The 10,871-nt window shown below is 33.1% G+C and overlaps 1 protein-coding gene across 1 annotated transcript in view; it reads right to left on the bottom strand.

The window, feature by feature from the left end:
• The window catches only part of CDH10 (cadherin 10, type 2 (T2-cadherin)), a 201,911-nt gene extending 191,668 nt beyond the window's left edge, over nucleotides 1-10,243 (bottom strand). Inside the window, exon 1 of the mRNA XM_011987414.1 lies at nucleotides 9,862-10,243. The gene's annotated coding sequence lies outside the window, so the exon portion shown is untranslated. The remainder of the gene's footprint in view (nucleotides 1-9,861) is intronic.
• Between the last annotated feature and the right edge of the window lie 628 nt (nucleotides 10,244-10,871).

The following is a 10,871-nucleotide window of genomic DNA, read 5'->3' as shown; positions in this document are numbered from 1 at the left end:
TCTGATTAAGCAGATAATACATGATTAAAGAGGTAATAGATGTAAATGCATAGCTATGGCAAATACAAGCATTATTTTACTAGGCGCACCAAAGTATACCTTTTAGCTAGGTTTAGGAGTCTCTATTATAGCTTACCTCATCTTTACAGGTTATTGGATAAAATGAAGTGCTAAGTATGTCCTTCCAGTATGTAAATGGTATAAATAATATATTAATTATCCCTGAGCTATAAATAAAACTGAAAAAAAACTGTGATATAATTCTGGATTTTTAAAATAAAGCTTTTTAAAAGGTATTTACGAACCCATATAAATGTATATTTTATGACCTCAATGTATGTTTTCATTTGTTTATGTAATCTGTAGAAACCATTCCAGATGCTTTTTAAATTAACATATAAATAGAGCCACAAAAAGGAAAAAAAAAATAAACAGTTTCAAATTGATCTTCATATCCCCTTGAATGTGAAGAATGAAAAGAATGAGTGATCTAAATAAAACCTGTTAAATTTTTCACATTTTTGCAGCAGGTTCTATGTCTTCATCAGACAGTTTCAGGGACCTAGTCTAGGAAATCAGTAGTCCACTGACCTTTCAGCTTGTAATATAGACTGCAGAATTATTCTTGAGATTTATAGGTATCAAAACTTTAATGGGATAATTTCTGTAATGCACTGCCTCTGTTCATCATTCTTTTTCTTATTCTCATTACTCTGACCTCAAGAAGGAGAATCTGTGAAAGGAACCATTACTGCAGTGTATTCAGAAATGGCTCATGTTTCACCTGAGTGAGTTTATGTGGCTCATGGACCTCACAACAGTTAGTCTCACTCTTTCTTATGATTTTTTCCTCCTCTGCCTCTGTTTCGAGTCTTTCCTATCGTTTTCAAAATTCATATCCATCAATTCCCTAGTTCATGCAATGCCTCTCTGAGAATGAAATTTAAGTTTTCAGGTTACATTCAAGTCTTTGTGCAACTGACATTTTCACAATCATTAGAGAAGGAATATATTTACAAAAGTTTTATATTGAGCCCTTTCCAGTTACAATCATGGACTTATGAGCCCGTTCCAATTATAATAATAGATAAATCAACTGTGTACCTGGAAATGTTATGGTTCAAACTCCCATTTTTCCAAAAATAAAATTCGGAATGAAGAATTTATTACATTGTCAGTAGAATTAGTGAGAGAATTAGACTTAAAACAAGAATTTCTCACTTCAAGTACAAAATTATTACATAATATAATTTAAAATATTTAAATAATTTAAAGTTATAGCCCTAATGACATTAAATGCTGTGGTAAAAATACAACACACTCAATATTAATGAAAAAGCATAGGTCACATGAATTAACATCTAATAATAATACCAAGGACAGTACTAGGTAGCACTAGAACACCTATTGTGTATTAGGTGTTGTTGTCAGACATTATAGTAATTGCTTATTTTAATCATGACAATTGCCCTATTATGTAAGTATAATTATTAACCCCATTTCACAGATAGAAAAAACTACAAGTGACATTAAATATGAAATATACGGTAAGTGGCACAGCCAGGATTTAAATCCAGACATTCTGGTACCACGATCCATGCTTTTATCCGTCAAAGGACCTTGTGAGAGCACTTAGATTAGGGTCATTGCATTTTCTAAGAAAGGAAATCTCAGTGCTTCTAGAATGTAGGCTTAACACTGTATAGTCTCCTATTAAGCATGACCTTCATCTGATGTCCTCACAAAAACAGACCATTATATAGAAGAGTCTTTTTCACAGAGTGACCAAGTTTTAAACACAGTAGCTTCTATGAAGTGCTTATTTTCGTTACTTTATAAGTAACGAAGCCCCTGTTCATAAAAATTTTCTGTATACCAAACTCCGTGACACACAATATATCTATATAACAAACCTGCAGATGTACCTCTGAATCTAAAATAAGTTAAAAAAAGAAAGAAAACAAAAAAATTAGCAGTAGAAATTTGGGATACATTTGGCCTCCTGACACATAATTTTTCTGTAGGTTTCTTGATGGGGATGGGTATACTCAACTTTGGGCCCTTGCTTTATCCCATATAGCTCCCCGTGTCTGCGAGATGGTAACTGGCTGTTGCCAATTTGAAGTACACCACATATCACCAACCAAAAGGCTGCTCCTAATGGAAACATCCATTCAAAATCCATTCTCAGGTGTTGACTGAAGAAATCTTAGGCTACACAAAAATGTATCTTGAACCAAACTGCTAACTCTGATATTTTCTTTAACGATGTGGTATGGCTGTAAATGCAACGATACAGCTTGAAAAATATAGATAAGTTAGATCCCTGTATTAGTCACTTTAAACACACCTCATACGTATCTTTCTTATATTTATCAAAGCTGGACTATAACAAGTCATGTGATTATTCACACAATGGTTCACAGTAACAGAGGCTTTTGTTTGTTTCTCTCTCTTTCTCTCTCTTCCCAAGTTTGTGTTTCTGGATGCTTGCACAGTGTCTGGCTTATGGTAGGCACTTAAAGAATACTTGGCAAATGAAGGAATTAAAGAATGGGTGAATGAATAAAATGCTTTTGAGGGGTTTTTTCAGCAGTATTTCTAATGGAAGATGAAAACTTAAGACTGTGTTAGGTGGAGGAGTACATTACCGCCCAATGATGTTCTACCATCTAATTCTACTACTATTTCATAAAAATGGAAACATTTAGAACACAACTACTGATATTTCCATTGTAAATTATATGATATTTAATTATGAATATCTCAGATTAGAACCTGCCTCTTCTCAAGGACAAAATTTGTACTAAATTTATTCCCGTATCTCCAGGTGTGACAGAAGGGAATGGCTCACAGTACTTCTCCCAAAATGAGTGAAATTAATTAGGAGCTAAAGAAAAATTGAGCAAATTGTTGTATAGATACCAGGATATCAGTTAAATTAATAATAGAAACTGCAAAAGAAAATGTATAACACATGTAAAAATAAATAGCAACATATGATACCCTAAAATCAAAAGAGAGTTATTTAATGATTATGAATTTTGAACTCAAAGTACTGAGCCCCTAAGTACTATCAAAAATTTCAAATTTCCATGATAGTGTTTCTGGAAACAGTGGTTCCTGTGCAACGTTTCATTTTGCTTCAATGAAGGACAAGGCTCTCCCCCATCCACACTTTTTTCTTCTTGGACCTACCTAGAAACAGGCTTGACCTAGCCTCTACCTACAAAGCAAAGTGATTAATTTCATTGTTCTGAAGTCAAGATTATGGTTGCCATTCATCTATTTTTGCATCTCCACTGGGCTGGATTTCAGATTTCATACACCATCATGATGGCTAATCTAACTCCAAGGGGAGAAAAAAAATTACTAAATATTTTTCTCAACTTAGATTTTAGGAGTATTTCATTTCTGTCATTTTTTAAGTATTGATAGCAAGTACTTACATCTATTCGCAAGTCAGTGAAGGCTTATAAATAAATTTTTTAAATATTATGTAGAACTATCTAGTACTAACCATTGAAAACTAGGATATATATTTTAAAAGACAGTAGCTAGAAGAGAAGAAAGTCTCAGAAAAGGTAGAGTTCATATTGATCATTTTTAATTCCACACATCCAGAAGGGGGTGAAATAACTTCTTCAGTGTAGAAATTGTGTAGAAAACCTCCACTCTTCACTCAGCAGTTGAAAAAAAAAAAAAAAAAAGGAAAAATAGACAAAGTGACAGTGCCTCTAAGTATATGTCTGTGCTTAGGATTCATTTTTTAACTAATCTCCAAAGGAATAACTAAAGTCTTGGTTGAGGGGGTAGATAAATAAAGATTTTTCTGTAAGTTTCTACTCATGGAGAAATATTCAAATTTAGGGAGCTAAATGCAGGCAGAATAAATCTGCATGTTGCTGGTTTTCACTCTTCAGGGACTACATATTGACAAATCACTCTGGTGACAAAATATGGTTCAAGACTACAGAGTAGGAATAACCCCCAATGTATAATGCTTTAAGAAGTCAAAAAAGAAAAGAAAATATATTATCATTGGCTAAGCTAATAGATACTCTTTGGATAATCAGTTTCACACTTGATGTAATAAGTTGACATATATTTTACTCCAACAGTTTATTTTCTTCAGGTCACCACTAAAGCAAATCAACACCACACTGTTGGTTTTGAAAGCATGTAATTCATGTTTTGGATTTTATTCTCAATAGATTTAAACCACTTGAGTTAGAGGCATAAAAATTTTAATGTTTTGGTTTATTTAAGGAAAATATTTTAAATAAAATAATTGATAAATACACTTTAGAGGTTGAAGATTTACATGGAAACACAAAACCCTTAAAATTCCTCAGGTAGTTTAAATATTTTCAAATCTATCAAAAAAATGAGCCTATTAATTTAAAATTCACTTTTAGAAGTCAAATTATTTGGAAACATTATAGTGCCTCATTTAAATTTGAAGTTTGCTTTAATAATTATGAAAATATTCCTTAATTCAGAAATCCCAGAATTTACAATGGTTTCAAAGGAAGTTTATTTGACTTAATTTTATTGAGAGTGGAGCTATATTTTTGCAAAAGGAAAAACAGTTACATTTTAAAAGCTTACATTAATATTATGTACAAAATTTGCTCCAAATTTTCCAATTATTGGGGCAAATATATTGGTTGCCTTTGATCTATTCAGATAATGATATTGAATTTCAACTTTAATTCTTGCATTTATACATATTATATTAACCATGGAGAGAATTCCCAGAATAAATATTTACTGTATTCAATTTATTGATTATTTCATTTTGTTACATATTATGCCTACCTCAATTATTGTTATAGTTTCTGTTTCCCAAATTTCCAACTGGAAAAAAAGCAATGGTAGTTCTTTACTCCACAATCTCTAGAATAGACATTTGCTCATTATATACCGGATTTCATTTTTAGATTCCAAACTGGTAATATGTGTTTCTTGCAGCGAAGAAGAATCAACATGTCTAGTGAAACATTGCTTTCCAGAAACATGTAATTTATGTTTGTTTTAAAAATCAGGGCTCTGTCAAACCATTTCAATATCCTCTCTCACAGTAAATCAATAAAGATTCCTAATCAATAACTTATGCATTGAGCATAATAATTCATGTCTATACATTCTACATTCTGACAATTTGAAGGAGTCACTTCAATAATAAATGTTGAATTCCCATACTTGGCTTGCTAGTGCAGTAAACTACACTGGTGCCAATTTCAACTCCTTAGAAGCCTCAGCGTTACAAAATTTATAAAAGACTTGCTTTCATTTAAAAGAATAGATTCTAGCCAATTGTCATATACTTTGTGCCATAATGCGAAGTTTAATGCAGTAAATATAATGTATAATGTGGCAGATGATAGAACACTGGCCATAAAAAACACCAGATTTACAGAAATATAACTTTACAATAGGGTAATATTTTTTAAAAGCACATGGGACATTTATTCAAGGGGTTTTGTAATTGTTTTAAATGAGGAAGGAGAGGAAAGGAAAAAAGAGAGGGAGATGGAAATAGACACAGATTTACAGAAAGAGAAATGGGGTAGAAGAGAGAGAAAGAGAATATGACCTGCTAAATTTATGGGGATCAGCAGGGCTCTCAAGTGTTTAGAAATGTCACTTAATGCTGAATTTCCTGTTGTAAAGCAATGTTGTATTATATCTTATAGTCTATTGTTTAATTCTGTTCTGAAGCTTGAAATGTCATTTGACTTTAATTTATATCACTGCATCATAAAGAGTATGTTGAATCAAGACTGCTTTCTTGAAAAAAGATTGAAAATTGAAACCACGTGATTTGGTAAAGTGCTTATAATGTTTTTGACAAACTCTCTAAGGATACGAATCCCTTCACTGAAAGGGATTTTTATATGAAGGCATTTCAACCTCCCACAGGCAGGCATTATTTTGAAGGAATGCTACATTTCATTTCCAAAAATGATGCAAAATGTGATTTTGTTTTGCTCCTTCTTATTCAATTTGCAGCTTTCCCTTTCTTTAGTTCCAACTCCAATATGGTTAATGTTTAAGCAATGTCTCTTAGTCATAAAGTGTATAGGTCATCACATACATTGCAAGAAAGAAATAGGATAAAAATATAAAGAAACTGATGAAAATAAAGCACTTTCATTCTTAAAAAAAAAGTTACTTTTTGTGAGAAGTTGCATTGATAATAGAGTTGAGCAAAAGTTGTATTAAAATTTTTTAAACAGGTCAGATTATTTCAACTTATCACTGTCAATATTAGTTTAAGAATAATACATTCCCAGAAATCTAAAAATTTAATGTGATGGGTCTTATTTTTTGACAATATGTGTGTACAGTTAGTTCAAGTGAATGACGACAAAAAGGTGTGGGAAAAGCAAAATGGCCTTATATGCTTTAGATGCCCTTCTATTCAAGAAAGACAGGACAACTGGATTGTAAAAGGGCTCAAGGGCTCATACCAAAATGTCAAGTGAGGTGAGACTGCTCTACAGTCAGAAAAGAAGAGGGCACAGGTGACCCAGAGCTGATATTGTTATCTTACAAAACAGGCATTGCTTGGTAATTGTTTGAAATGGTCTCTTGTTCTTATGCATGAGAAAAAATCTGTAATTTTGAAGGTTGAACTTATTGGGGTAAATGCAGAAAAGTATACGAATGCTTTGTGAATATCATCCAAAGGTTCCAACTAGAAAAGAAAAAGGCAGATTTTCTTTTAAATTTAGGACTTGTATTTTTTTCTGTAGATTTCAGATTATTGCAATTATGACAAAAAATATATTTTTGTGAACTCATTGGTCTGTATGAGTGTCAAGAAAAGAAAAATAGATTTGTCTGTGCTAACTTTCAGTCTTTCAAATATGCATATATGGTGTCATTCCAAGTACTCTTCTTTTTACTCCTTAAAATATCCTAATAGGAACCATATATTGTACTTAGTATAATGCTTAATCAATTTTACCATTGCTCAGTATAAGTCTAAGAAGGATGAGGAAATTTTTCTTGCTACTTGGTTTTTAACTTCAATCTCTTTCAGACATTACTCTTAAATATATAATATGGTTAGTAAATTGTCTCTTTTGAAACACTATTCCAGATAATATGTTGGGTTAATCGAAAGTAGAGTTTTATAGACCTGAAATTTAGAGATCAAATATCTGCATAAAATTACTTATGATTGGCATAAATACTTTTTATGTTTTTCTATTTATAATTTCAGTATTTTACAAGTACGTCTAACGTGACGACAGTATTAGAATGTAATTTGCATAGTAGAAATAAGAATATAATGTGGCTAATGCTTTTAATGCCCAAGGGCTATACTAGAGGTACTTGGGTTTACATCACTGATTTGTATTAATTGCTTACTATGAAACACTGTTACTGATAATAACACTTAACAAGAATATGGTTCACTTTGCTGCTGAATCAGCATCATCAGAGCCAATACTATTGCTGTGCTGCAGCCTAGTGGAATGATTTGGTATAAAAATGACATATTCCAGTAAGACACGTTATCACTTGCTGCAAAGTAGGTTAAGAAACAGAAAATCAGTCATAAGCACAGAAACCCCCCAGATAGTATATACTTTGCCTTAGTTATTTGCTTATATAAAAACTTAAGTAAAGGTAAAGAAATTCACCTTATTTTTATGCAAGAGTCACATATTTTGAAATTAACCTTTCCAGTTTCAAATAGTCTATTTTTCACAAGAAAATAAATAAATAAATAAATACCTCTTCCAGATTACACTAACTTTGTAAATAATATGTCAGAAATATCACTCTAAATTAAAATCAATTTTTTATCCTCTTTTTTTCCTTTTTAAAGAAAACCACAGTGTGGGTAAAAATCTAACAATGAAATATTCAATTGATTACCTGCATAGTACTGTTCTAATTAAGAAGCAGTTTCTATAAACATTAAAGAACATCACCTAGAGCATTAATCAGGTACCAAACCATTTAACCACTGACTTCACACATATGCATATGTAGGTGGATGCTCATACAGTTTACCTTCTTTTTTCCCATTTCCCAGAGATTTTGGTTTTGTTTGTCGGTTTTTTCCCCCAAACCTTTAAGTGTATGGAATTCTATTCTTTGATTGGAGTCAGGGAAGGCATATGCATTCACCAGGGAAGTCAATTTGTTCGCAGCAAGTATTTGAAACCCAAGAAGTATTTGATTTAATGAAAGCAGACATTGACTCATACTTTAATAACACAGTCAAAAAAAAAAAAGTGATAGAAGCATTTCTTTATATTTTTATCATCAGAATGGGTTTGTATCTGATGTGTCCCTAAGGCACAGATCCACGCTGTTTATACTTGTGCACTCTCCAGTCTCTTCACCACATCCCTCCCCACATAAACCATTCCTTCCTTATGCATTGCACATTGAATACATATGTGCCACATTTAGTACACTGGGGGGAGCAGGGGCCAGATTATCTATGCAACTTAGCATTTACCTATATTTCTAGGACATAACCTCTTCCTTTCTTCTTCATCACTTTAACTAAAAATGAACATACGGCTCTGTCAATGACATAATGTTTTCATGAAAGTTCTACTAATTAAAAATCCTCACCATACCAGACCTAAAAAATGAGCACACTCTTGCCAAGTGTTATTCACCACAGAGAAGCTCTTGTAGCTACATTTTAAAGGAAGATAGAGAGGGGGATGGTGTGGAGGGAGAAAGTCTACTAACATATGCATTGAAGTATAACAGTTGTCAACATCAGAAGGACAGATTATTTTTAATATAGATCCTTCAAGAATAAAAAAAGAGGAGAAAAAATAATGTATCCCCAAAGAGCTGAGAAGTAATGGATGTGCAGTTTTGGATAATAGAAGCTTTTACTGGAATGAAGGACTACAATTTTTTTCAGATCTGTTTTTTTCAAAGCAAAAGATGATAGGTCATTTTTAAAACAATATTTGTCTTTGTACCTGTAGACTCCTCTTTTTCAATAATAAGGAGACAGTAGGTTTTTATTTTAGTGGCATAAAAACAATTTCAGACTACTGCTTTTCCCCATACTTACAGTGTTATCAATAGTTACTTGTTGGGGACATGCATTTATACTTGCAATATGCTGCATTAATTTAACACCACATAAAATATGGATTTTATTGCAGCAGAAACAATAAATGCTGCAACTGCTGACTACACGCATTTACTCTCCCTCTCTTTACCTCTCCCCCCCATACTTCTGACTCAGATATAAAATTGAAAATAAGAATTCTGTCTATTCTATTTCTGATGAATGTCAATCTATTGTATGTATGTAGATGCTTAGTGACCATTGGCAGTTTCAAGGAATCTGTCTTCTGCCTGTCATTTCTCTTTATATTGAACGTACAATGAACTATGACTATGAATAAGTGCAGAGTGAATCCATTCATATGGAATGCAAAGTAATGTTAGATGATGTTAGAGTTCACAGCAACAATGTTATCTCTTGAACTGATTTTTAAAATAAAGATGAACAAGTCTGGGCATGACAAATTCACTTCATAACATATTTTTTAGCATTTGTTCCAAGTGAATGAATTCACAAACTCTAATATCATGACCCACTGTTGAGCATAATATATAATTTATCCAGCTTTACATTGCCTATATAGATACTCGAAGCAGTTGTTGCTAGAATTAAATATATAGTTGTATGCTTATTTATTTAGGTACTAAAGATAATTATTTTGAAATAATTGCTAAACACAACTTAAAAACAAACATTTCTCTCCTCCCTCTCCCCCCACACCCCACCTCTCAAGTAGAAGAATATAAAATCCCTTAAGGGAGTTAAAAGAAAAGAGGTGAATGAAGTCTTCCTACCTTTTTTATCAGCTTCTGGATAGTGGAAGTTGGTTCCAGTCAAAATAACCCAGGAGAAATTGTCACTATGTCCCCTTTTTGTTTGTTTTCGGCTGTTATTTTCTATCACTGATTCTACTTCAATCTAACTCAAGCTCTTTCTCAGCATCACTTTTAACTCTGGACAGCAGGGAGCCGAAGAAAACGGGGGCGAGCTCTCTCTCTGATTGGCTTTCATTCAGTGCTTCTGATTAAGGGGAAAGGAAAAAAAAAGGAAAGGGAGGAAAAAAGCTCTTCCTCACACGGAGAGAAAGGTTCTGCTGATAGAGCTGCAGCACTCGCCATGGGAAGGTTAGAGACTGGGGAAGCGCTGGCTTCTGCGAGCACACAGCGATTTGCAAGTGAATGCGAGGGGAGGGCGCATCCGAGAGGAGGGCTTTGCTTGAAAGGCGTCCCCTCCCCCGCAGGGCAGAAAGACTCTCTGTTTCAAGGCTAAGGTAATCAGCCCAATCTAATCCGCCTGTGTCCGTAATACAATCTCAGGAACAGGACTGCTTCTTGCAATTTTTTTCTAAAACAGATAGTTCTTCTGGCATATATATTCCTGCACCATCCTTACACCAGACTACCGAAATCCACGTATTATCGGAGCGCCAAGTCAAATTGCAACCAGATCTGATGTGTTACCAGAGTCATTTTTCGTTGGGGTTTTAAATGTTTATTTATTTTTTGCTTTCCGGGAACTTTCTCGGCTGGATTTTCCCAATCCCTTTTCTTGTTGCTTATTGTCAGAGGAGTGCATAGCTCGCTCATCATTTTGGAATGTCCACGATCCAGTCTTCTGTGCCTCATCTTTGCATTTTAATACTTTATAGATAAAATATTTTATTAAAAATTTAAATATATAATTAGTGTTAGAACTTGACACAGTGTCCCTTTTTTTCTTATTAACTTTTTTTTTCTCATAAATATGAGTTTCATACCCAAATGAGTGTGTGGACAGATATAAATACGTTTGGATTGTTCTATCT

Source organism: Mandrillus leucophaeus, unplaced genomic scaffold (genome assembly GCF_000951045.1).
Source record: "Mandrillus leucophaeus isolate KB7577 unplaced genomic scaffold, Mleu.le_1.0 Scaffold31, whole genome shotgun sequence".
NCBI lineage: Eukaryota > Metazoa > Chordata > Mammalia > Primates > Cercopithecidae > Mandrillus > Mandrillus leucophaeus.
The sequence above is the reverse complement of the archived record's forward strand: the minus strand, read 5'-3'. Positions and strand labels throughout refer to the sequence as shown.